This window comes from Oncorhynchus keta, chromosome 18, assembly GCF_023373465.1.
Source record: "Oncorhynchus keta strain PuntledgeMale-10-30-2019 chromosome 18, Oket_V2, whole genome shotgun sequence".
Taxonomy (NCBI): domain Eukaryota; kingdom Metazoa; phylum Chordata; class Actinopteri; order Salmoniformes; family Salmonidae; genus Oncorhynchus; species Oncorhynchus keta.
The window spans coordinates 49,029,157-49,053,105 of record NC_068438.1 but is presented as its reverse complement, the minus strand read 5'-3'; the positions used below and the strand labels follow the sequence as shown (position 1 = coordinate 49,053,105).

Here is a 23,949-nt window from a genome sequence, read left to right as displayed (position 1 = left end):
ATAGTAAGTAGTAACAGGATATAGTAGTAATAGTAGTAGTAACAGGATATAGTAGTAGTAACAGGGTATAGTAGTAGTAACAGGGTATAGTAGCAGTAGTAGTAACAGGGTATAGTAGTAGTAGTAGTAGTAACAGGGGATAGTAGTAGTAACAGGGGATAGTAGTAATAGTAGTAGTAACAGGATATAGTAGTAATAGTAGTAGTAACAGGGTATAGTAGTAGTAACAGGGGATAGTAGTAATAGTAGTAGTAACAGGGTATAGTAGTAGTAACAGGGGATAGTAGTAATAGTAGTAGTAACAGGATATAGTAGTAATAGTAGTAGTAACAGGATATAGTAGTAATAGTAGTAGTAGTAGTAGTAGTAACAGGGTATAGTAGTAATAGTAGTAGTAACAGGGGATAGTAGTAATAGTAGTAGTAACAGGGGATAGTAGTAGTAGTAGTAACAGGGGATAGTAGTAATAGTAGTAGTAACAGGGTATAGTAGTAGTAACAGGGGATAGTAGTAATAGTAGTAGTAACAGGGTATAGTAGTAGTAACAGGGGATAGTAGTAATAGTAGTAGTAACAGGATATAGTAGTAATAGTAGTAGTAACAGGGATAGTAGTAATAGTAGTAGTAACAGGGTATAGTAGTAATAGTAATAGGGGGATAGTAAGTAGTAACAGGGATAGTAGTAATAGTAGTAGTAACAGGGGATAGTAGTAATAGTAGTAGTAACAGGGGATAGTAGTAATAGTAGTAGTAACAGGATAGTAGGTAGTATAGTAGTAATAGTAGTAGTAACAGGATATAGTAGTAATAGTAGTAGTAACAGGGGATAATAGTAGTAGTAACAGGTAGTATAGTAGTATAGTAGTAGTAACAGGATATAGTAGTAATAGTAGTAGTAACAGGGATAGTATATAGTAGTAACAGGGGATAGTAGTAGTAACAGGATATAGTAGTAATAGTAGTAGTAACAGGGGATAGTAGTAGTAGTAGTAGTAGGGATAGTAGTAGTAGTAGTAGTAACAGGGGATAGTAGAGTAGTAGTAGGGGATAGTAATAGTAGTAGTAACAGGGGATAGTAGTAATAGTAGTAGTAACAGGGATAGTAGTAATAGTAGTAGTAACAGGGATAGTAGTAATAGTAGTAGTAACAGGATATAGTAGTAATAGTAGTAGTAACAGGGGATAGTAGTAATAGTAGTAGTAACAGGGGATAGTAGTAATAGTAGTAGTAACAGGATATAGTAGGTAGTAGTAGTAGTAATAGTAGTAGTAACAGGGGATAGTAGTAATAGTAGTAGTAACAGGGGATAGTAGTAATAGTATAACAGGGGATAGTAGTAATAGTAGTAGTAACAGGGGATAGTAATAGTAATAGTAGTAGTAACAGGGGATATAGTAGTAATAGTAGTAGTAACAGGGGATAGTAGTAGTAACAGGGGATAGTAGTAACAGGTAGTATAGTAGTAATAGTAGTAGTAACAGGGGATATAGTAGTAGTAGTAGTAGTAACAGGGGATAGTAGTAATAGTAGTAGTAACAGGATATAGTAGTAATAGTAGTAGTAACAGGATATAGTAGGTAGTAGTAACAGGGGATAGTAGTAGTAGTAGTAGTAGGATATAGTAGTAGTAGTAACAGGGATAGTAGTAATAGTAGTAGTAACAGGGGATAGTAGTAATAGTAGTAGTAACAGGGGATAGTAGTAATAGTAGTAGTAACAGGGGATATAGTAGTAATAGTAGTAGTAGTAACAGGGGATAGTAGTAATAGTAGTAGTAACAGGGGATAGTAGTAATAGTAGTAGTAACAGGAGTATAGTAGTAATAGTAGTAACAGGGGATAGTAGTAACAGGTAGTAACAGGGGATAGTAGTAATAGTAGTAGTAACAGGGTATAGTAGTAAGTAACAGGATATAGTAGTAATAGAGTAGTAGTAACAGGGATAGTAGTAGTAACAGGATATAGTAGTAATAGTAGTAGTAACAGGATAACAGGGGATAGTAGAGTAGTAGTAACAGGGGATAGTAGTAATAGTAGTAGTAACAGGGGGGATAGTAGTAATAGTAGTAGTAACAGGGGATAGTAGTAATAGTAGTAGTAACAGGATATAGTAGTAATAGTAGTAGTAACAGGGGATAGTAGTAATAGGGGATAGTAGTAATAGTAGTAGTAACAGGGGATAGTAGTAATAGTAGTAGTAACAGGATATAGTAGTAATAGTAGTAGTAGGGATAGTAAGTAGTAACAGGATATAGTAGTAATAGTAGTAGTAACAATATAGTAGTAGTAGTAGTAGTAACAGGGATATAGTAGTAATAGTAGTAGTAACAGGGGATAGTAGTAGTAGTAGTAGTATAGTAGTAGGGATAGTAGTAGTAGTAGTAGTAACAGGGGATAGTAGTAATAGTAGTAGTAACAGGTAATAGTAGTAGTAATAGTAGTAGTAACAGGATATAGTAGTAATAGTAGTAGTAACAGGATATAGTAGTAATAGTAGTAGTAACAGGGGATAGTAGTAATAGTAGTAGTAACAGGGGATAGTAGTAATAGTAGTAGTAACAGGGGATAGTAGTAACAGGGGATAGTAGTAATAGTAGTAGTAACAGGGGATAGTAGTAGTAGTAGTAACAGGATATAGTAGTAATAGTAGTAGTAACAGGTAGTAGTAGTAGATAATAATAGTAGTAGTAACAGGGGATAGTAGTAATAGTAGTAGTAACAGGGGATAGTAGTAATAGTAGTAGTAACAGGGGATAGGTAATAGTAGTAGTAGTAATAGTAATAGTAGTAACAGGATATAGTAATAGTAGTAGTAGTAGTAACAGGGATAGTAGTAATAGTAGTAGTAACAGGATATAGTAGTAATAGTAGTAGTAACAGGATATAGGTAATAGTATAGTAGTAATAGTAGTAGTAACAGGGGATAGTAGTAATAGTAGTAGTAACAGGATATAGTAGTAATAGTAGTAGTAACAGGGGATAGTAGTAATAGTAGTAGTAACAGGGGATAGTAGTAATAGTAGTAGTAACAGGATATAGTAGTAATAGTAGTAGTAACAGGGGATAGTAGTAGTAACAGGGGATAGTAGTAATAGTAGTAGTAACAGGGGATAGTAGTAATAGTAGTAGTAACAGGGGATAGTAGTAGTAATATAGTAGTAATAGTAGTAGTAACAGGGGATAGTAGTAATAGTAGTAGTAACAGGGGATAGTAGTAATAGTAGTAGTAACAGGGGATAGTAGTAATAGTAGTAGTAACAGGATATAGTAGTAATAGTAGTAGTAACAGGGGATAGTAGTAGTAGTAGTAGTAACAGGGGATAGTAGTAATAGTAGTAGTAACAGGATATAGTAGTAATAGTAGTAGTAACAGGGGATAGTAGTAGTAGTAGTAGTAACAGGGGATAGTAGTAATAGTAGTAGTAACAGGGGATAGTAGTAATAGTAGTAGTAACAGGGGATAGTAGTAATAGTAGTAGTAACAGGGGATAGTAGTAATAGTAGTAGTAACAGGATATAGTAGTAATAGTAGTAGTAACAGGATATAGTAATAGATAGGATATAGTAGTAAAGTAGTAGTAACAGGGATATAGTAGTAATAGTAGTAGTAACAGGGTATAGTAGTAGTAATAGTAGTAGTAACAGGGGATAGTAGTAATAGTAGTAGTAACAGGGATAGTAGTAATAGTAGTAGTAACAGGGGGATAGTAGTAATAGTAGTAGTAACAGGGGATAGTAGTAATAGTAGTAGTAACAGGGGATAGTAGTAATAGTAGTAGTAGTAACAGGGGATAGTAGTAATAGTAGTAGTAACAGGGGATAGTAGTAATAGTAGTAGTAACAGGGGATAGTAGTAGTAGTAGTAGTAACAGGGGATAGTAGTAATAGTAGTAGTAACAGGGATAGTAGTAATAGTAGTAGTAATATAGTAGTAAGGGGATAGTAGTAGTAGTAGTAACAGGGGATAGTAGTAATAGTAGTAGTAACAGGGGATAGTAGTAATAGTAGTAGTAACAGGATATAGTAGTAATAGTAGTAGTAACAGGGGATAGTAGTAATAGTAGTAGTAACAGGGGATAGTAGTAATAGTAGTAGTAACAGGGATAGTAGTAATAGTAGTAGTAGTAGTAGTAGTAGTAGTAACAGGATATAGTAGTAATAGTAGTAGTAACAGGGGAGTAGTAGTAGTAGTAGTAGTAACAGGGGATAGTAGTAATAGTAGTAGTAACAGGGGATAGTAGGATAGTAACAGGATAGTAGTAATAGTAGTAGTAACAGGGGATAGTAGTAATAGTAGTAGTAACAGGGGATAGTAGTAATAGTAGTAGTAACAGGGTATAGTAGTAATAGTAGTAGTAGTAGTAGTAGTAGTAGTAGTAGTAGTAGTATAGTAACAGGATATAGTAGTAGTAACAGGATATAGTAGTAATAGTAGTAGTAACAGGGGATAGTAGTAATAGTAGTAGTAACAGGGGATAGTAGTAATAGTAGTAGTAACAGGGGATAGTAGTAATAGTAGTAGTAACAGGGGATAGTAGTAATAGTAGTAGTAACAGGATATAGTAGTAATAGTAGTAGTAACAGGGGATAGTAGTAATAGTAGTAGTAACAGGGGATAGTAGTAATAGTAGTAGTAACAGGATATAGTAGTAATAGTAGTAGTAGTAACAGTAGTAGTATAGTAGTAATAGTAGTAGTAACAGGGGATAGTAATAGTAGTAGTAACAGGATATAGTAGTAATAGTAGTAGTAACAGGGGATAGTAGTAATAGTAGTAGTAACAGGGATAGTAGTAATAGTAGTAGTAACAGGGTATAGTAGTAATAGTAGTAGTAACAGGGGATAGTAGTAATAGTAGTAGTAACAGGGGATAGTAGTAATAGTAGTAGTAACAGGGGATAGTAGTAATAGTAGTAGTAACAGGGGATAGTAGTAATAGTAGTAGTAACAGGGGATAGTAGTAATAGTAGTAGTAACAGGGTATAGTAGTAATAGTAGTAGTAACAGGGGATAGTAGTAGTAACAGGGATAGTAGGTAGTAGTAACAGGGGATAGTAGTAATAGTAGTAGTAACAGGGATAGTAGGATAGTAGTATAGTAATAGTAGTAGTAACAGGGATAGTAGTAATAGTAGTAGTAACAGGGGATAGTAGTAATAGTAGTAGTAACAGTAATAGTAGTAGTAACAGGTATAGTAGTAATAGTAGTAGTAACAGGGGATAGTAGTAATAGTAGTAGTAACAGGATATAGTAGTAATAGTAGTAGTAACAGGATAGTAGTAGTAGTAGTAACAGGGGATAGTAGTAATAGTAGTAGTAACAGGATATAGTAGTAATAGTAGTAGTAACAGTAGGGATATAGTAGTAATAGTAGTAGTAACAGGGGATATAGTAGTAATAGTAGTAGTAACAGGGGATAGTAGTAATAGTAGTAGTAACAGGGGATAGTAGTAATAGTAGTAATAGTAGTAGTAACAGGGGATAGTAGTAATAGTAGTAGTAACAGGGGATAGTAGTAATAGTAGTAGTAACAGGGGATAGTAGTAATAGTAGTAGTAACAGGGGATAGTAGTAATAGTAGTAGTAACAGGATATAGTAGTAATAGTAGTAGTAACAGGGGATAGTAGTAATAGTAGTAGTAACAGGGATAGTAGTAATAGTAGTAGTAGTAGTAACAGGGGATAGTAGTAGTAGTAAGTAACAGGGGATAGTAGTAATAGTAGTAGTAACAGGGGTAGTAGGAGTAATAGTAGTAACAGGATATAGTAGTAATAGTAGTAGTAACAGGGGATAGTATAGTAGTAACAGGATATAGTAATAGTAGTAGTAACAGGGGATAGTAGTAGTAGTAGTAACAGGGGATAGTAGTAATAGTAGTAGTAACAGGGTATAGTAGTAATAGTAGTAGTAACAGGATATAGTAGATAGTAGTAGTAACAGGGATAGTAGTAGTAGTAGTAGTAACAGGGATAGTAGTAATAGTAGTAGTAACAGGGTAGTAGTAGTAGTAGTAACAGGGTAGTAATAGTAGTAGTAACAGGGGATAGTAGTATAGTAGTAGTAACAGGGGATAGTAGTAGTAACAGGGGAGTAGTAGTAGTAGTAATAGTAGTAGTAACAGGGATAGTAGTAATAGTAGTAGTAACAGGGGATAGTAGTAATATAGTAGTAACAGGGGATAGTAGTAATAGTAGTAGTAACAGGGGTATAGTAGTAGTAGTAGTAACAGGGGATAGTAGTAATAGTAGTAGTAACAGGATAGTAGTAGTAACAATAGTAGTAGTAACAGTATAGTAGTAATAGTAGTAGTAACAGGGGATAGTAGTAATAGTAGTAGTAACAGGATATAGTAGTAATAGTAGTAGTAACAGGGGATAGTAGTAATAGTAGTAGTAACAGGGGATAGTAGTAATAGTAGTAGTAGTAGTAACAGGATATAGTAGTAATAGTAGTAGTAACAGGGGATAGTAGTAATAGTAGTAGTAACAGGGATATAGTAGTAATAGTAGTAGTAACAGGATAGGTAATAGTAGTAGTAACAGGGGTATAGTAGTAATAGTAGTAGTAACAGGATAGTAGTAGTAGGGGATAGTAGTAGTATATAGTAATAGTAGTAGTAACAGGGGATAGTAGTAATAGTAGTAGTAACAGGGGATAGTAGTAATAGTAGTAGTAACAGGATATAGTAGTAATAGTAGTAGTAACAGGATAGTAGTAATAGTAAGTAATAGTAGTAGTAACAGGGGATAGGATAGTAGTAGTAACAGTAATAGTAGTAGTAACAGGATATAGTAGTAATAGTAGTAGTAACAGGGTATAGTAGTAATAGTAGTAGTAACAGGATATAGTAGTAAGTAGTAGTAGTAACAGGGGATAGTAGTAGTAGTAGTAGTAGTAACAGATATAGTAGTAGTAACAGGATAGTAGGTATAGTATAGTAGTAGTAACAGGATATAGTAGTAATAGTAGTAGTAACAGGGTATAGTAGTAATAGTAGTAGTAAGTAGTAGAGGGTATAGTAGTAATAGTAGTAGTAACAGGTAATAGGTAGTATAGTAGTAGTAACAGGGATATAGTAGTAATAGTAGTAGTAACAGGGGATAGTAGTAATAGTAGTAGTAACAGGATATAGTAGTAATAGTAGTAGTAACAGGATATAGGATAGTAGTAGTAACAGGTATAGTAGTAACAGTAGTAGGATATAGTAGTAATAGTAGTAGTAACAGGATATAGTAGTAATAGTAGTAGTAACAGGGGATAGTAGTAATAGTAGTAGTAACAGGGATAGTAGTAATAGTAGTAGTAACAGTATAGGGATAGTAGATATAGTAGTAATAGTAGTAGTAACAGGGGGATATAGTAATAGTAGTAGTAACAGGGTAGTAGTAATAGTAGGGATATAGTAGTAATAGTAGTAACAGGGGATAGTAGTAATAGTAGTAGTAACAGGGTAGATAGTAGTAAAGGGTATAGTAGTAATAGTAGTAGTAACAGGATATAGTAGTAATAGTAGTAGTAACAGGGGATAGTAGTAAGTAGTAGTAGTAACAGGGGATAGTAGTAATAGTAGTAGGATAGTAGGTAATATAGTAGTAATAGTAGTAATAGTAGTAGTAACAGGGTATAGTAGTAATAGTAGTAGTAACAGGATATAGTAGTAATAGTAATAGTAGTAGTAACAGGGGTATAGTAGTAGTAAGTAGTAACAGGATATAGTAGTAATAGTAGTAGTAACAGGATATAGTAGTAATAGTAGTAGTAACAGGGTATAGTAGTAATAGTAGTAGTAACAGGGGATAGTAGCAGTAGTAGTAGGAGTAGTAACAGGGGATAGTAGTAGTAGTAGTAACAGGATATAGGATAGTAGGGGATATAGTAATAGTAGTAGTAACAGGATATAGTAGTAATAGTAGTAGTAACAGGGGATAGTAGTAATAGTAGAGGAGTAGTAGTAAGTAGTAGTAGTAACAGGGGATAGGTATATAGTAGTAGGTAGTAGTAAGTAGTAGTAACAGGGGATAGTAGTAATAGTAGTAGTAACAGGGGATAGTAGATAGTAGTAGTAACAGGGGATAACAGTAGTAATAGTAGTAGTAACAGGATAGTAGGGAGTAGGATAGTAACAGGGGATAGTAGTAATAGTAGTAGTAACAGGGGATAGTAGTAATAGTAGTAGTAACAGGATATAGTAGATAATAGTAGTAACAGGGGATAGTAGTAGTAACAGGGATAGTAGTAATAGTAGTAGTAACAGGGGATAGTAGTAGGTAATAGTAGTATAAGTAATAGTAGTAGTAGGGGATAGTAGTAATAGTAACAGGGTAGATAGTAGTAATAGTAGTAGTAACAGGGGATAGTAACAGGGGATAGTAGTAATAGTAGTAGTAACAGGGGATAGTAGTAATAGTAGTAGTAACAGGGATATAGTAGTAAGGGGATAGTAGTAAGTAGTAGTAGTAACAGGATATAGTAGTAATAGTAGTAGTAACAGGGGATAGTAGTAATAGTAGTAGTAGTAGTAGTAACAGGGGATAGTAGTAATAGTAGTAGTAACAGGGATAGTAGTAATAGTAGTAGTAAGTAGTAATAGTAGTAGTAAGGGGATAGTAGTATAGTAGTAGTAACAGGGATATAGTAGTAGTAGTAATAGTAGTAATAGTAGTAGTAACAGGGTATAGTAGTAGTAGTAGTAACAGGATAGTAGTAGTAGTAGTAGTAACAGTAGGTAGGTAACAGGATATAGTAGTAGTAACAGGGTAAGTAGTAGTAAATAGTAGTAGTAACAGGAGTAGTAACAGGGTAGTAGTAGTAGTAGTAGTAACAGGATAGTAGTATAGTAGTAGTAACAGGGGGGTATAGTAGTAATAGTAGTAGTAACAGGGGATAGTAGTAGTAATAGTAGTAGTAGTAGTAACAGGGTATAGTAGTATAGGGGATAGTAGTAACAGGATATAGTAGTAATAGTAGTAGTAACAGTAGGTATAGTAGTAATAGTAGTAGTAACAGGATAGTAGTAGTAGTAACAGGATATATTAGTAGTATATAGTAGTAGTAACAGGGGATAGTAGTAATAGTAGTAGTAACAGGATATAGTAGTAATAGTAGTAGTAACAGGATATAGTAGTAATAGTAGTAGTAACAGGGGATAGTAGTAATAGTAGTAGTAACAGGATATAGTAGTAATAGTAATAGTAGTAGTAACAGGGATAGTAGTAGTAGTAGTAACAGGTAGTAATAGTAGTAGTAACAGTATAGTAGTAATAGTAGGATAGTAGTAATAGTAGTAGTAACAGGGGATATAGTAACAGGGTATAGTAGTAGTAACAGGGGATAGTAGTAATAGTAGTAGTAACAGGATATAGTAGTAGTAACAGGGGATAGTAGTAATAGTAGTAGTAACAGGATATAGTAGTAATAGTAGTAGTAGTAGTAATAGTAGTAGTAACAGGATATAGTAGTAGTAGTAGTAACAGGGTATAGTAGTAGTAGTAACAGGATATAGTAGTAGGGTATAGTAGTAGTAGTAACAGGTAGTAGTAGTAACAGGATATAGTAGTAACAGGATATAGTAGTAGTAGTAGTAACAGGGTATAGTAGTAATAGTAGTAGTAACAGGGGATATAGTAGTAGTAGTAATATAGTAGTAACAGGATATAGTAGTAATAGTAACAGGATATAGTAGTAATAGTAGTAGTAACAGGATATAGGATATAGTAGTAATAGTAGTAGTAACAGGGATATATAGTAGTAATAGTAGTAGTAACAGTAGGGGATATAGTAGTAATAGTAGTAGTAACAGGATATAGTAGTAGTAGTAGTAACAGGGGATAGTAGTAATAGTAGTAGTAACAGGATATATAGTAGTAATAGTAGTAGTAACAGGATAGTAGTAGTAGTAGTAGTAACAGGATATAGTAGTAATAGTAGTAGTAAGGGTATAGTAGTAATAGTAGTAGGGTATAGTAGTAATAGTAGTAGTAACAGGATATAGTAGTAATAGTAGTAGTAACAGGATATATAGTAGTAGTAGTAACAGGGTAGTAGTAACAGGGTATAGTAGGTAGTAGTATAGTAGTAATAATAGTAGTAGTAACAGGATATAGTAGTAATAGTAGTAGTAACAGTAGTAATAGGATAGGGGATAGTAATAATAGTAGTAGTAACAGGGGATAGTAGTAATAGTAGTAGTAACAGGGGATAGTAGTAATAGTAGTAGTAACAGGGATAGTAGTAACAGTAGTATAGTAGTAAGTAGGGGATAGTAGTAGTAATAGTAGATATTAACAGGGGATAGTAACAGGTAGTAACAAGGATAGTAGTAATAGTAGTAGTAACAGGATATAGTAGTAATAGTAGTAGTAACAGGGGATAGTAGTAACAGGGTAATATAGTAGTAAGTAGTAGTAGTAACAGGATATAGTAGTAATAGTAACAGGATATAGTAGTAGTAGTAGTAACAGGATATAGTAGTAAGTAGTAGTAACAGGGGATAGTAGTAATAGTAGTAGTAACAGGATATAGTAGTAATAGTAGTAGTAACAGGGGATAGGTATAGTAACAGGGTATAGTAGTAATAGTAGTAGTAACAGGGGTAGTAGTAGTAGTAACAGGGGATATAGTAGTAATAGTAGTAGTAACAGGGGATAGTAGTAATAGTAGTAGTAACAGTAATAGTAGATATAGTAGGGGATAGTAGTAATAGTAGTAGTAACAGGGTATAGTAGTAATAGTAGTAGTAACAGGATATAGTAGTAATAGTAGTAGTAATAGTATAGTAGTAGTAACAGAGGTAGTAGTAACAGGGGTAGTAATAGTAGTAGTAGATATAGTATAGTAGTAGTAACAGGGGATAGTAGTAATAGTAGTAGTAACAGGATATAGTAGTAATAGTAGTAGTAACAGGGGATAGTAGTAATAGTAGTAATAGTAGTAGTAACAGGGGATAGTAGTAGTAGTAGTAGTAGTAGTAACAGGGGATAGTAGTAATAGTAGTAGTAACAGGGGATAGTAGTAAGTAATAGTAGTAAAGTAGTAGTAACAGGGGATAGTAGTAATAGGGATAGTAGTAATAGTAGTAGTAGTAAGATATAGTAGATAGTAGTAGTAACAGGATATAGTAGATAGTAGTAATAGTAGTAGTAACAGGGGATAGTAGTAATAGTAGTAGTAACAGGATATAGTAGTAATAGTAGTAGTAACAGGATATAGTAGTAATAGTAGTAGTATAGTAGTAATAGTAGTAGTAACAGGGGATAGTAGTAATAGTAGTAGTAACAGTAACAGGGGATAGTAGTAATAGTAGTAGTAACAGGGATAGTAGTAATAGTAGTAGTAACAGGGTATATAGTAGTAATAGATAGTAGTAGTAGTAAGTAGGGGAGTAGTAGTAACAGTAATAGTAGTAGTAACAGGATATAGTAGTAATAGTAGTAGTAACAGGGGATAGTAGTAATAGTAGTAGTAACAGGGTAGTAGTAGTAGTAGTAACAGGGTATAGTAGTAATAGTAGTAGTAACAGGGGATAGTAATAGTAGTAGTAACAGGGGATAGTAGTAATAGTAGTAGTAACAGGGGATATAGTAATAGTAGTAGTAACAGGGATATAGTAGTAATAGTAGTAGTAACAGGGATATAGTAGTAATAGTAGTAGTAACAGGATATAGTAGTAATAGTAGTAGTAACAGGGGATAGTAGTAATAGTAGTAGTAACAGGGGATAGTAGTAATAGTAGTAGTAACAGGATATAGTAGTAATAGTAGTAGTAACAGGGGATAGTAGTAATAGTAGTAGTAACAGGATATAGTAGTAATAGTAGTAGTAACAGGGGATAGTAGTAGTAGTAGTAGTAACAGGGGATAGTAGTAGTAGTAACAGGGGATAGTAGTAATAGTAGTAGTAACAGGGGATAGTAGTAATAGTAGTAGTAACAGGGTATAGTAGTAATAGTAGTAGTAACAGGGGATAGTAGTAGTAGTAGTAGTAACAGGGGATAGTAGTAGTAGTAGTAGTAACAGGGGATAGTAGTAATAGTAGTAGTAACAGGGGATAGTAGTAGTAGTAGTAGTAACAGGATATAGTAGTAATAGTAGTAGTAACAGGGGATAGTAGTAATAGTAGTAGTAACAGGATATAGTAGTAATAGTAGTAGTAACAGGGGATAGTAGTAATAGTAGTAGTAACAGGGGATAGTAGTAATAGTAGTAGTAATAGTAGTAGTAGTAACAGGATATAGTAGTAATAGTAGTAGTAACAGGGGATAGTAGTAATAGTAGTAGTAATAGTAGTAGTAACAGGGGATAGTAGTAATAGTAGTAGTAACAGGGGATAGTAGTAGTAACAGGGGATAGTAGTAATAGTAGTAGTAACAGGATATAGTAGTAATAGTAGTAGTAACAGGATATAGTAGTAATAGTAGTAGTAACAGGGTATAGTAGTAGTAACAGGGGATAGTAGTAATAGTAGTAGTAACAGGATATAGTAGTAATAGTAGTAGTAACAGGATATAGTAGTAATAGTAGTAGTAACAGGGGATAGTAGTAGTAACAGGGGATAGTAGTAATAGTAGTAGTAACAGGATATAGTAGTAATAGTAGTAGTAACAGGATAGTATAGTAGTAGTAACAGGGTATAGTAGTAATAGTAGTAGTAACAGGATATAGTAGTAATATAGTAGTAATAGTAGTAGTAACAGGGGATAGTAGTAATAGTAGTAGTAACAGGGGATAGTAGTAATAGTAGTAGTAACAGGATATAGTAGTAATAAGTAGTAGTAGTAGTAACAGGAGGATATAGTAGTAATAGTAGTAGTAACAGGGGATAGTAGTAATAGTAGTAGTAGGTAGTAACAGGGGATAGTAGTAATAGTAGTAGTAACAGGGTATAGTAGTAATAGTAGTAGGGGATAGTAGTAGTAGTAGTAGTAACAGGATATAGTAGTAGTAGTAGTAACAGTAACAGGGTAATAGTAGTAGTAACAGGATATAGTAGTAACAGGGGATAGTAGTAATAGTAGTAGTAACAGGGGATAGTAGTAGTAGTAGTAGTAACAGGGGATAGTAGTAATAGTAGTAGTAACAGGGGATAGTAGTAGTAGTAGTAGTAACAGGATATAGTAGTAATAGTAGTAGTAACAGGGTATAGTAGTAATAGTAGTAGTAACAGGGGATAGTAGTAATAGTAGTAGTAACAGGATATAGTAGTAATAGTAGTAGTAACAGGGGATAGTAGTAGTAACAGGGTATAGTAGTAATAGTAGTAGTAACAGGGTATAGTAGCAGTAGTAGTAGTAACAGGGGATAGTAGTAATAGTAGTAGTAACAGGGGATAGTAGTAATAGTAGTAGTAACAGGGTATAGTAGTAATAGTAGTAGTAACAGGGGATAGTAGTAGTAGTAGTAGTAACAGGGGATAGTAGTAATAGTAGTAGTAACAGGGATATAGTAGTAATAGTAGGGGATAGTAGTAATAGTAGTAGTAACAGGGATATAGTAGTAATAGTAGTAGTAACAGGGGATAGTAGTAATAGTAGTAGTAACAGGGTATAGTAGTAATAGTAGTAGTAACAGGGGATAGTAGTAATAGTAGTAGTAACAGGGGATAGTAGTAATAGTAGTAGTAACAGGGGATAGTAGTAATAGTAGTAGTAACAGGGGATAGTAGTAATAGTAGTAGTAACAGGGATAGTAGTAATAGTAGTAGTAACAGGGGATAGTAGTAGTAGTAGTAGTAACAGGGGATAGTAGTAATAGTAGTAGTAACAGGGGATAGTAGTAATAGTAGTAGTAACAGGGGATAGTAGTAATAGTAGTAGTAACAGGGGATAGTAGTAATAGTAGTAGTAACAGGATATAGTAGTAATAGTAGTAGTAACAGGGGATAGTAGTAATAGTAGTAGTAACAGGATATAGTAGTAATAGTAGTAGTAACAGGGGATAGTAGTAATAGTAGTAGTAACAGGGGATAGTAGTAATAGTAGTAGTAATAGTAGTAGTAGTAACAGGATATAGTAGTAATAGTAGTAGTAACAGGGGATAGTAGTAATAGTAGTAGTAACAGGGGATAGTAGTAGTAACAGGGGATAGTAGTAATAGTAGTAGTAACAGGATATAGTAGTAATAGTAGTAGTAACAGGGGATAGTAGTAATAGTAGTAGTAACAGGATATAGTAGTAATAGTAGTAGTAACAGGGGATAGTAGTAATAGTAGTAGTAACAGGGGATAGTAGTAGTAGTAGTAGTAACAGGGGATAGTAGTAATAGTAACAGGGTATAGTAGTAGTAACAGGGGATAGTAGTAATAGTAGTAGTAACAGGATATAGTAGTAATAGTAGTAGTAACAGGGGATAGTAGTAATAGTAGTAGTAACAGGGGATAGTAGTAATAGTAGTAGTAACAGGATATAGTAGTAATAGTAGTAGTAACAGGGGATAGTAGTAATAGTAGTAGTAACAGGGGATAGTAGTAATAGTAGTAGTAACAGGGGATAGTATAGTAGTAGTAACAGGGGATAGTAGTAATAGTAGTAGTAACAGGGGATAGTAGTAATAGTAGTAGTAACAGGATATAGTAGTAATAGTAGTAGTAACAGGGGATAGTAGTAATAGTAGTAGTAACAGGGGATAGTAGTAGTAGTAGTAGTAACAGGGGATAGTAGTAGTAACAGGGTATAGTAGTAGTAACAGGGGATAGTAGTAATAGTAGTAGTAACAGGATATAGTAGTAATAGTAGTAGTAACAGGGGATAGTAGTAATAGTAGTAGTAACAGGGTATAGTAGTAATAGTAGTAGTAACAGGGGATAGTAGTAATAGTAGTAGTAACAGGGGATATAGTAGTAATAGTAGTAGTAACAGGATATAGTAGTAATAGTAGTAGTAATAGTAGTAGTAACAGGGGATAGTAGTAATAGTAGTAGTAACAGGGGATAGTAGTAATAGTAGTAGTAACAGGGTATAGTAGTAATAGTAGTAGTAACAGGGGATAGTAGTAATAGTAGTAGTAACAGGATATAGTAGTAATAGTAGTAGTAACAGGGGATAGTAGTAATAGTAGTAGTAACAGGATATAGTAGTAATAGTAGTAGTAACAGGATATAGTAGTAATAGTAGTAGTAACAGGATATAGTAGTAATAGTAGTAGTAACAGGATATAGTAGTAATAGTAGTAGTAACAGGGGATAGTAGTAATAGTAGTAGTAACAGGATATAGTAGTAATAGTAGTAGTAACAGGATATAGTAGTAATAGTAGTAGTAACAGGGGATAGTAGTAATAGTAGTAGTAACAGGATATAGTAGTAATAGTAGTAGTAACAGGATATAGTAGTAATAGTAGTAGTAACAGGGGATAGTAGTAGTAGTAGTAGTAACAGGGGATAGTAGTAGTAACAGGGGATAGTAGTAATAGTAGTAGTAACAGGGGATAGTAGTAGTAGTAGTAGTAACAGGGGATAGTAGTAGTAACAGGGTATAGTAGTAGTAACAGGGGATAGTAGTAATAGTAGTAGTAACAGGGTATAGTAGTAATAGTAGTAGTAACAGGGGATAGTAGTAATAGTAGTAGTAGTAGTAATAGTAACAGGGTATAGTAGTAGTAACAGGGGATAGTAGTAATAGTAGTAGTAACAGGATATAGTAGTAATAGTAGTAGTAACAGGATATAGTAGTAATAGTAGTAGTAATAGTAGTAGTAACAGGGGATAGTAGTAGTAGTAGGGATAGTAGTAATAGTAGTAGTAACTGGGTATCGTAGTAATAGTAGTAGTAACAGGGTATAGTAGTAATAGTAGTAGTAACAGGGGATAGTAGTAATAGTAGTAGTAACAGGGGATAGTAGTAATAGTAGTAGTAACAGGGGATAGTAGTAATAGTAGTAGTAACAGGGGATAGTAGTAATAGTAGTAGTAACAGGATATAGTAGTAATAGTAGTAGTAACAGGGGATAGTAGTAATAGTAGTAGTAACAGGGGATAGTAGTAATAGTAGTAGTAGTAACAGGATATAGTAGTAATAGTAGTAGTAACAGGATATAGTAGTAATAGTAGTAGTAGTAACAGGATATAGTAGTAATAGTAGTAGTAACAGGATATAGTAGTAATAGTAGTAGTAACAGGGGATAGTAGTAATAGTAGTAGTAACAGGATATAGTAGTAATAGTAGTAGTAACAGGATATAGTAGTAATAGTAGTAGTAACAGGGTATAGTAGTAATAGTAGTAGTAACAGGGGATAGTAGTAATAGTAGTAGTAACAGGGGATAGTAGTAGTAGTAGTAGTAACAGGGGATAGTAGTAGTAACAGGGTATAGTAGTAGTAACAGGGGATAGTAGTAATAGTAGTAGTAACAGGATATAGTAGTAATAGTAGTAGTAACAGGGGATAGTAGTAATAGTAGTAGTAACAGGGGATAGTAGTAATAGTAGTAGTAACAGGGGATAGTAGTAATAGTAGTAGTAGTAGTAATAGTAACAGGGTATAGTAGTAGTAACAGGGGATAGTAGTAATAGTAGTAGTAACAGGATATAGTAGTAATAGTAGTAGTAACAGGAGATAGTAGTAATAGTAGTAGTAACAGGGGATATAGTAGTAGGGATAGTAGTAATAGTAGTAGTAACAGGGGATAGTAGTAATAGTAGTAGTAACAGGGTATAGTAGTAATAGTAGTAGTAACAGGGGATAGTAGTAATAGTAGTAGTAACAGGATATAGTAGTAGTATAGTAGTAGTAACAGGGGATAGTAGTAATAGTAGTAGTAACAGGGGATAGTAGTAATAGTAGTAGTAACAGGGGATAGTAGTAATAGTAGTAGTAGTAACAGGGGTAATATAGTAGTAATAGTAGTAATAGTAGTAGTAACAGGGGAGTAGTAATAGTAGTAGTAGGGGATAGTAGTAATAGTAGTAGTAACAGGGTATAGTAGTAATAGTAGTAGTAACAGGGGATAGTAGTAGTAACAGGGATAGTAGTAATAGTAGTAGTAACAGGGGATAGTAGTAATAGTAGTAGTAACAGGGATATAGTAGTAATAGTAGTAGTAGTAGTAGGTAGTAGTAGTAGTAACAGGGGATAGTAGTAATAGTAGTAGTAACAGGGATAGTAGTAATAGTAGTAGTAACAGGGGATAGTAGTAATAGTAGTAGTAACAGGTAATATAGTAGTAGGGGATAGTAGTAGTAGTAGTAGTAGTAGTAGTAGTAGTAGTAGTAACAGGGGAGTATAGTAGTAGTAACAGGGGATAGTAGTAATAGTAGTAGTAACAGGGGATAGTAGTAATAGTAGTAGTAACAGGGGATAGTAGTAATAGTAGTAGTAACAGGGTATAGTAGTAATAGTAGTAGTAGTAGTAGTAGTAGTAGTAGTAGTAGTAGTAGTAACAGGATATAGTAGTAGTAACAGGATATAGTAGTAATAGTAGTAGTAACAGGGGATAGTAGTAATAGTAGTAGTAACAGGGTATAGTAGTAATAGTAGTAGTAACAGGGTATAGTAGTAATAGTAGTAGTAGTAGTAGTAGTAGTAGTAGTAGTAACAGGGGATAGTAGTAATAGTAGTAGTAACAGGGGATAGTAGTAATAGTAGTAGTAACAGGGGATAGTAGTAATAGTAGTAGTAACAGGGTATAGTAGTAATAGTAGTAGTAGTAGTAGTAGTAGTAGTAGTAGTAGTAGTAGTAACAGGATATAGTAGTAGTAACAGGATATAGTAGTAATAGTAGTAGTAACAGGGGATAGTAGTAATAGTAGTAGTAACAGGGGATAGTAGTAGTAGTAGTAGTAACAGGATATAGTAGTAATAGTAGTAGTAACAGGGGATAGTAGTAATAGTAGTAGTAACAGGGGATAGTAGTAATAGTAGTAGTAACAGGGGATAGTAGTAATAGTAGTAGTAACAGGATATAGTAGTAATAGTAGTAGTAACAGGGGATAGTAGTAGTAACAGGGTATAGTAGTAATAGTAGTAGTAACAGGGTATAGTAGCAGTAGTAGTAGTAACAGGGGATAGTAGTAATAGTAGTAGTAACAGGGGATAGTAGTAATAGTAGTAGTAACAGGGTATAGTAGTAATAGTAGTAGTAACAGGGGATAGTAGTAATAGTAGTAGTAACAGGGGATAGTAGTAATAGTAGTAGTAACAGGGGATAGTAGTAGTAGTAGTAGTAACAGGGGATAGTAGTAATAGTAGTAGTAACAGGGGATAGTAGTAATAGTAGTAGTAACAGGGGATAGTAGTAGTAGTAGTAACAGGGTATAGTAGTAATAGTAGTAGTAACAGGGGATATAGTAGTAGTAGTAGTAACAGGGATAGATAGTAGTAGTAGTAGTAGTAACAGGGGATAGTAGTAATAGTAGTAGTAACAGGGGATAGTAGTAATAGTAGTAGTAACAGGATATAGTAGTAATAGTAACAGGGGATAGTAGTAGTAACAGGGTATAGTAGTAATAGTAACAGGGGATAGTAGTAATAGTAGTAGTAACAGGGTATAGTAGTAATAGTAGTAGTAATAGTAGTAGTAACAGGATATAGTAGTAATAGTAGTAGTAACAGGGTATAGTAGTAATAGTAGTAGTAACAGGGGATAGTAGTAGTAGTAGTAGTAACAGGGGATAGTAGTAATAGTAGTAGTAACAGGATATAGTAGTAATAGTAGTAGTAACAGGATATAGTAGTAATAGTAGTAGTAACAGGGTATAGTAGTAATAGTAGTAGTAACAGGATATAGTAGTAATAGTAGTAGTAACAGGATATAGTAGTAATAGTAGTAGTAACAGGGGATAGTAGTAGTAACAGGGGATAGTAGTAATAGTAGTAGTAACAGGATATAGTAGTAATAGTAGTAGTAACAGGATATAGTAGTAATAGTAGTAGTAACAGGGTATAGTAGTAATAGTAGTAGTAACAGGATATAGTAGTAATAGTAGTAGTAACAGGGGATAGTAGTAATAGTAGTAGTAACAGGGGATAGTAGTAATAGTAGTAGTAACAGGATATAGTAGTAATAGTAGTAGTAACAGGGGATAGTAGTAATAGTAGTAGTAACAGGATATAGTAGTAATAGTAGTAGTAACAGGGGATAGTAGTAATAGTAGTAGTAACAGGATATAGTAGTAATAGTAGTAGTAACAGGGGATAGTAGTAATAGTAGTAGTAACAGGGTATAGTAGTAGTAGTAACAGGATATAGTAGTAGTAACAGGATATAGTAGTAATAGTAGTAGTAACAGGGGATAGTAGTAATAGTAGTAGTAACAGGGGATAGTAGTAATAGTAGTAGTAACAGGGGATAGTAGTAATAGTAGTAGTAACAGGATATAGTAGTAATAGTAGTAGTAACAGGGGATAGTAGTAGTAACAGGGTATAGTAGTAATAGTAGTAGTAACAGGGTATAGTAGCAGTAGTAGTAGTAACAGGGGATAGTAGTAATAGTAGTAGTAACAGGGGATAGTAGTAATAGTAGTAGTAACAGGGTATAGTAGTAATAGTAGTAGTAACAGGGGATAGTAGTAGTAGTAGTAGTAACAGGGGATAGTAGTAATAGTAGTAGTAACAGGATATAGTAGTAGTAGTAGTAACAGGGGATAGTAGTAATAGTAGTAGTAACAGGGGATAGTAGTAGTAGTAGTAGTAACAGGATATAGTAGTAATAGTAGTAGTAACAGGGGATAGTAGTAATAGTAGTAGTAACAGGGTATAGTAGTAATAGTAGTAGTAACAGGGGATAGTAGTAATAGTAGTAGTAACAGGGGATAGTAGTAATAGTAGTAGTAACAGGGGATAGTAGTAATAGTAGTAGTAACAGGGGATAGTAGTAATAGTAGTAGTAACAGGATATAGTAGTAATAGTAGTAGTAACAGGGGATAGTAGTAATAGTAGTAGTAACAGGAGATAGTAGTAATAGTAGTAGTAACAGGGGATAGTAGTAGTAGTAGTAGTAACAGGGGATAGTAGTAATAGTAGTAGTAACAGGGGATAGTAGTAATAGTAGTAGTAACAGGATATAGTAGTAATAGTAGTAGTAACAGGGGATAGTAGTAATAGTAGTAGTAACAGGATATAGTAGTAATAGTAGTAGTAACAGGGGATAGTAGTAATAGTAGTAGTAACAGGGGATAGTAGTAATAGTAGTAGTAACAGGGGATAGTAGTAATAGTAGTAGTAACAGGGGATAGTAGTAATAGTAGTAGTAACAGGGGATAGTAGTAGTAACAGGGGATAGTAGTAATAGTAGTAGTAACAGGATATAGTAGTAATAGTAGTAGTAACAGGATATAGTAGTAATAGTAGTAGTAACAGGGGATAGTAGTAATAGTAGTAGTAACAGGGGATAGTAGTAGTAGTAGTAGTAACAGGGGATAGTAGTAATAGTAACAGGGTATAGTAGTAGTAACAGGGGATAGTAGTAATAGTAGTAGTAACAGGATATAGTAGTAATAGTAGTAGTAACAGGGGATAGTAGTAATAGTAGTAGTAACAGGGTATAGTAGTAATAGTAGTAGTAACAGGGGATAGTAGTAATAGTAGTAGTAACAGGATATAGTAGTAATAGTAGTAGTAACAGGGGATAGTAGTAATAGTAGTAGTAACAGGATATAGTAGTAATAGTAGTAGTAACAGGATATAGTAGTAATAGTAGTAGTAACAGGATATAGTAGTAATAGTAGTAGTAACAGGGATAGTAGAGTAGTAGTAGGGGATAAGTAGTATAGTAGTAACAGGATATAGTAGTAATAGTAGTAGTAACAGGGGATAGTAGTAATAGTAGTAGTAACAGGGGATAGTAGTAAGTAGTAGTAACAGGATATAGTAGTAATAGTAGTAGTAACAGGGATATAGTAGTAATAGTAGTAGTAACAGTATATAGTAGTAGTAGTAGTAGTAACAGGGGATATAGTAGTAGATAGTATAGTAGTAGTAACAGGGGATAGTAGTAGTAGTAGTAGTAACAGGGGATAGTAGTAGTAACAGGTATAGTAGTAGTAACAGGGGATAGTAGTAATAGTAGTAGTAACAGGATATAGTAGTAATAGTAGTAGTAACAGGTAGTATAGTAGTAATAGTAGTAGTAACAGGGGATAGTAGTAATAGTAGTAGTAACAGGATATAGTAGTAATAGTAGTAGTAACAGGATAACAGGGGATAGTAGTAATAGTAGTAGTAATAGTAGTAATAGTAGTAGTAACAGGGTATAGTAGTAATAGTAGTAGTAACAGGGGATAGTAGTAATAGTAGTAGTAACAGGGGATAGTAGTAATAGTAGTAGTAACAGGATATAGTAGTAATAGTAGTAGTAACAGGGGATAGTAGTAATAGTAGTAGTAACAGGGGATAGTAGTATATAGTAGTAGTAACAGGGGATAGTAGTAATAGTAAGTAGGGGTATGTAGTAGTAGTAGTAGGGGATAGTAGTAATATAGTAGTAGTAACAGGATATAGTAGTAATAGTAGTAGTAACAGGATATAGTAGTAAATAGTAGTAGTAACAGGATAGTAGTAATAGTAGTAGTAACAGGATATAGTAGTAGTAGTAGTAACAGGATATAGTAGTAATAGTAGTAGTAACAGGGGATAGTAGTAATAGTAGTAGTAACAGGATATAGTAGTAATAGTAGTAGTAACAGGATATAGTAGTAATAGTAGTAGTAACAGGGATAGTAGTAATAGTAGTAGTAACAGGGGATAGTAGTAATAGTAGTAGTAACAGGGGATAGTAGTAATAGTAGTAGTAACAGGGGATAGTAGTAATAGTAGTAGTAACAGGATATAGTAGTAATAGTAGTAGTAGTAGTAGTAGTAGTAACAGGGTATAGTAGTAATAGTAGTAGTAACAGGGGATAGTAGTAATAGTAGTAGTAGTAGTAGTAGTAGTAGTAGTAGTAACAGGGTATAGTAGTAATAGTAGTAGTAACAGGATATAGTAGTAATAGTAGTAGTAACAGGGGATAGTAGTAGTAACAGGGGATAGTAGTAATAGTAGTAGTAACAGGGGATAGTAGTAATAGTAGTAGTAACAGGGGATAGTAGTAATAGTAGTAGTAACAGGGGATAGTAGTAATAGTAGTAGTAACAGGATATAGTAGTAATAGTAGTAGTAACAGGGGATAGTAGTAATAGTAGTAGTAACAGGGGATAGTAGTAATAGTAGTAGTAACAGGGTATAGTAGTAATAATAGTAGTAACAGGATATAGTAGTAATAGTAGTAGTAATAGGGGATAGTAGTAATAGTAGTAGTAACAGGGGATAGTAGTAGTAGGGGATAGTAGTAATAGTAGTAGTAACAGGGGTATAGTAGTAGTAGTAGTAACAGGGTATAGTAGTAATAGTAGTAGTAACAGGGGATAGTAGTAATAGTAGTAGTAACAGGGGATAGTAGTAATAGTAGTAGTAACAGGGGATAGTAGTAATAGTAGTAGTAACAGGATATAGTAGTAATAGTAGTAGTAACAGGGGATAGTAGTAATAGTAGTAGTAACAGGGGATAGTAGTAATAGTAGTAACAGGATATAGTAGTAATAGTAGTAGTAACAGGGGATAGTAGTAATAGTAGTAGTAACAGGGGATAGTAGTAGTAACAGGATATAGTAGTAATAGTAGTAGTAACAGGGTATAGTAGTAGTAGTAGTAGTAACAGGGTATAGTAGTAATAGTAGTAGTAACAGGGGATAGTAGTAATAGTAGTAGTAACAGGGGATAGTAGTAATAGTAGTAGTAACAGGGTATAGTAGTAGTAACAGGATATAGTAGTAATAGTAGTAGTAACAGGGTATAGTAGTAATAGTAGTAGTAACAGGGGATAGTAGTAATAGTAGTAGTAGTAACAGGGGATAGTAGTAGTAACAGGATATAGTAGTAATAGTAGTAGTAACAGGGTATAGTAGTAATAGTAGTAGTAACAGGGGATAGTAGTAATAGTAGTAGTAACAGGGGATAGTAGTAGTAACAGGGTATAGTAGTAATAGTAGTAGTAACAGGGTATAGTAGTAATAGTAGTAGTAACAGGGTATAGTAGTAATAGTAGTAGTAACAGGATATAGTAGTAATAGTAGTAGTAACAGGATATAGTAGTAATAGTAGTAGTAACAGGATATAGTAGTAATAGTAGTAGTAACAGGGGATAGTAGTAATAGTAGTAGTAACAGGGGATAGTAGTAATAGTAGTAGTAATAGTAGTAGTAGTAACAGGGGATAGTAGTAATAGTAGTAGTAACAGGGGATAGTAGTAGTAACAGGATATAGTAGTAATAGTAGTAGTAACAGGGGATAGTAGTAGTAACAGGATATAGTAGTAATAGTAGTAGTAACAGGGGATAGTAGTAATAGTAGTAGTAACAGGGGATAGTAGTAGTAACAGGATATAGTAGTAATAGTAGTAGTAACAGGGGATAGTAGTAATAGTAGTAGTAACAGGGGATAGTAGTAATAGTAGTAGTAACAGGGTATAGTAGTAATAGTAGTAGTAACAGGGTATAGTAGTAATAGTAGTAGTAACAGGATATAGTAGTAATAGTAGTAGTAACAGGATATAGTAGTAATAGTAGTAGTAACAGGGGATAGTAGTAATAGTAGTAGTAACAGGATATAGTAGTAATAGTAGTAGTAACAGGATATAGTAGTAATAGTAGTAGTAGTAGTAGTAGTAACAGGGGATAGTAGTAATAGTAGTAGTAACTGGGTATCGTAGTAATAGTAGTAGTAACAGGGTATAGTAGTAATAGTAGTAGTAGTAGTAGTAGTAACAGGATATAGTAGTAATAGTAGTAGTAAAAGGGTATAGTAGTAGTAGTAACAGGGTATAGTAGTAGTAACAGATATATATAGATACCGTATATACTGTAGGGTAGGTAGTAGTTATAGCAGTGTGTATAGATACAGTATATACTGTAGGGTAGGTACTAGTTATAGCAGTGTGTATAGATACAGTATATACTGTAGGGTAGGTACTAGTTATAGCAGTGTGT

The 23,949-nt window shown here is 33.6% G+C and overlaps 1 protein-coding gene across 1 annotated transcript in view; it reads right to left on the bottom strand.

Annotated features, from left to right (window-relative positions):
* Positions 1 to 23,949, bottom strand: part of LOC118381030 (rho guanine nucleotide exchange factor TIAM1-like) — a 267,860-nt gene that overhangs the window by 158,557 nt on the left and 85,354 nt on the right.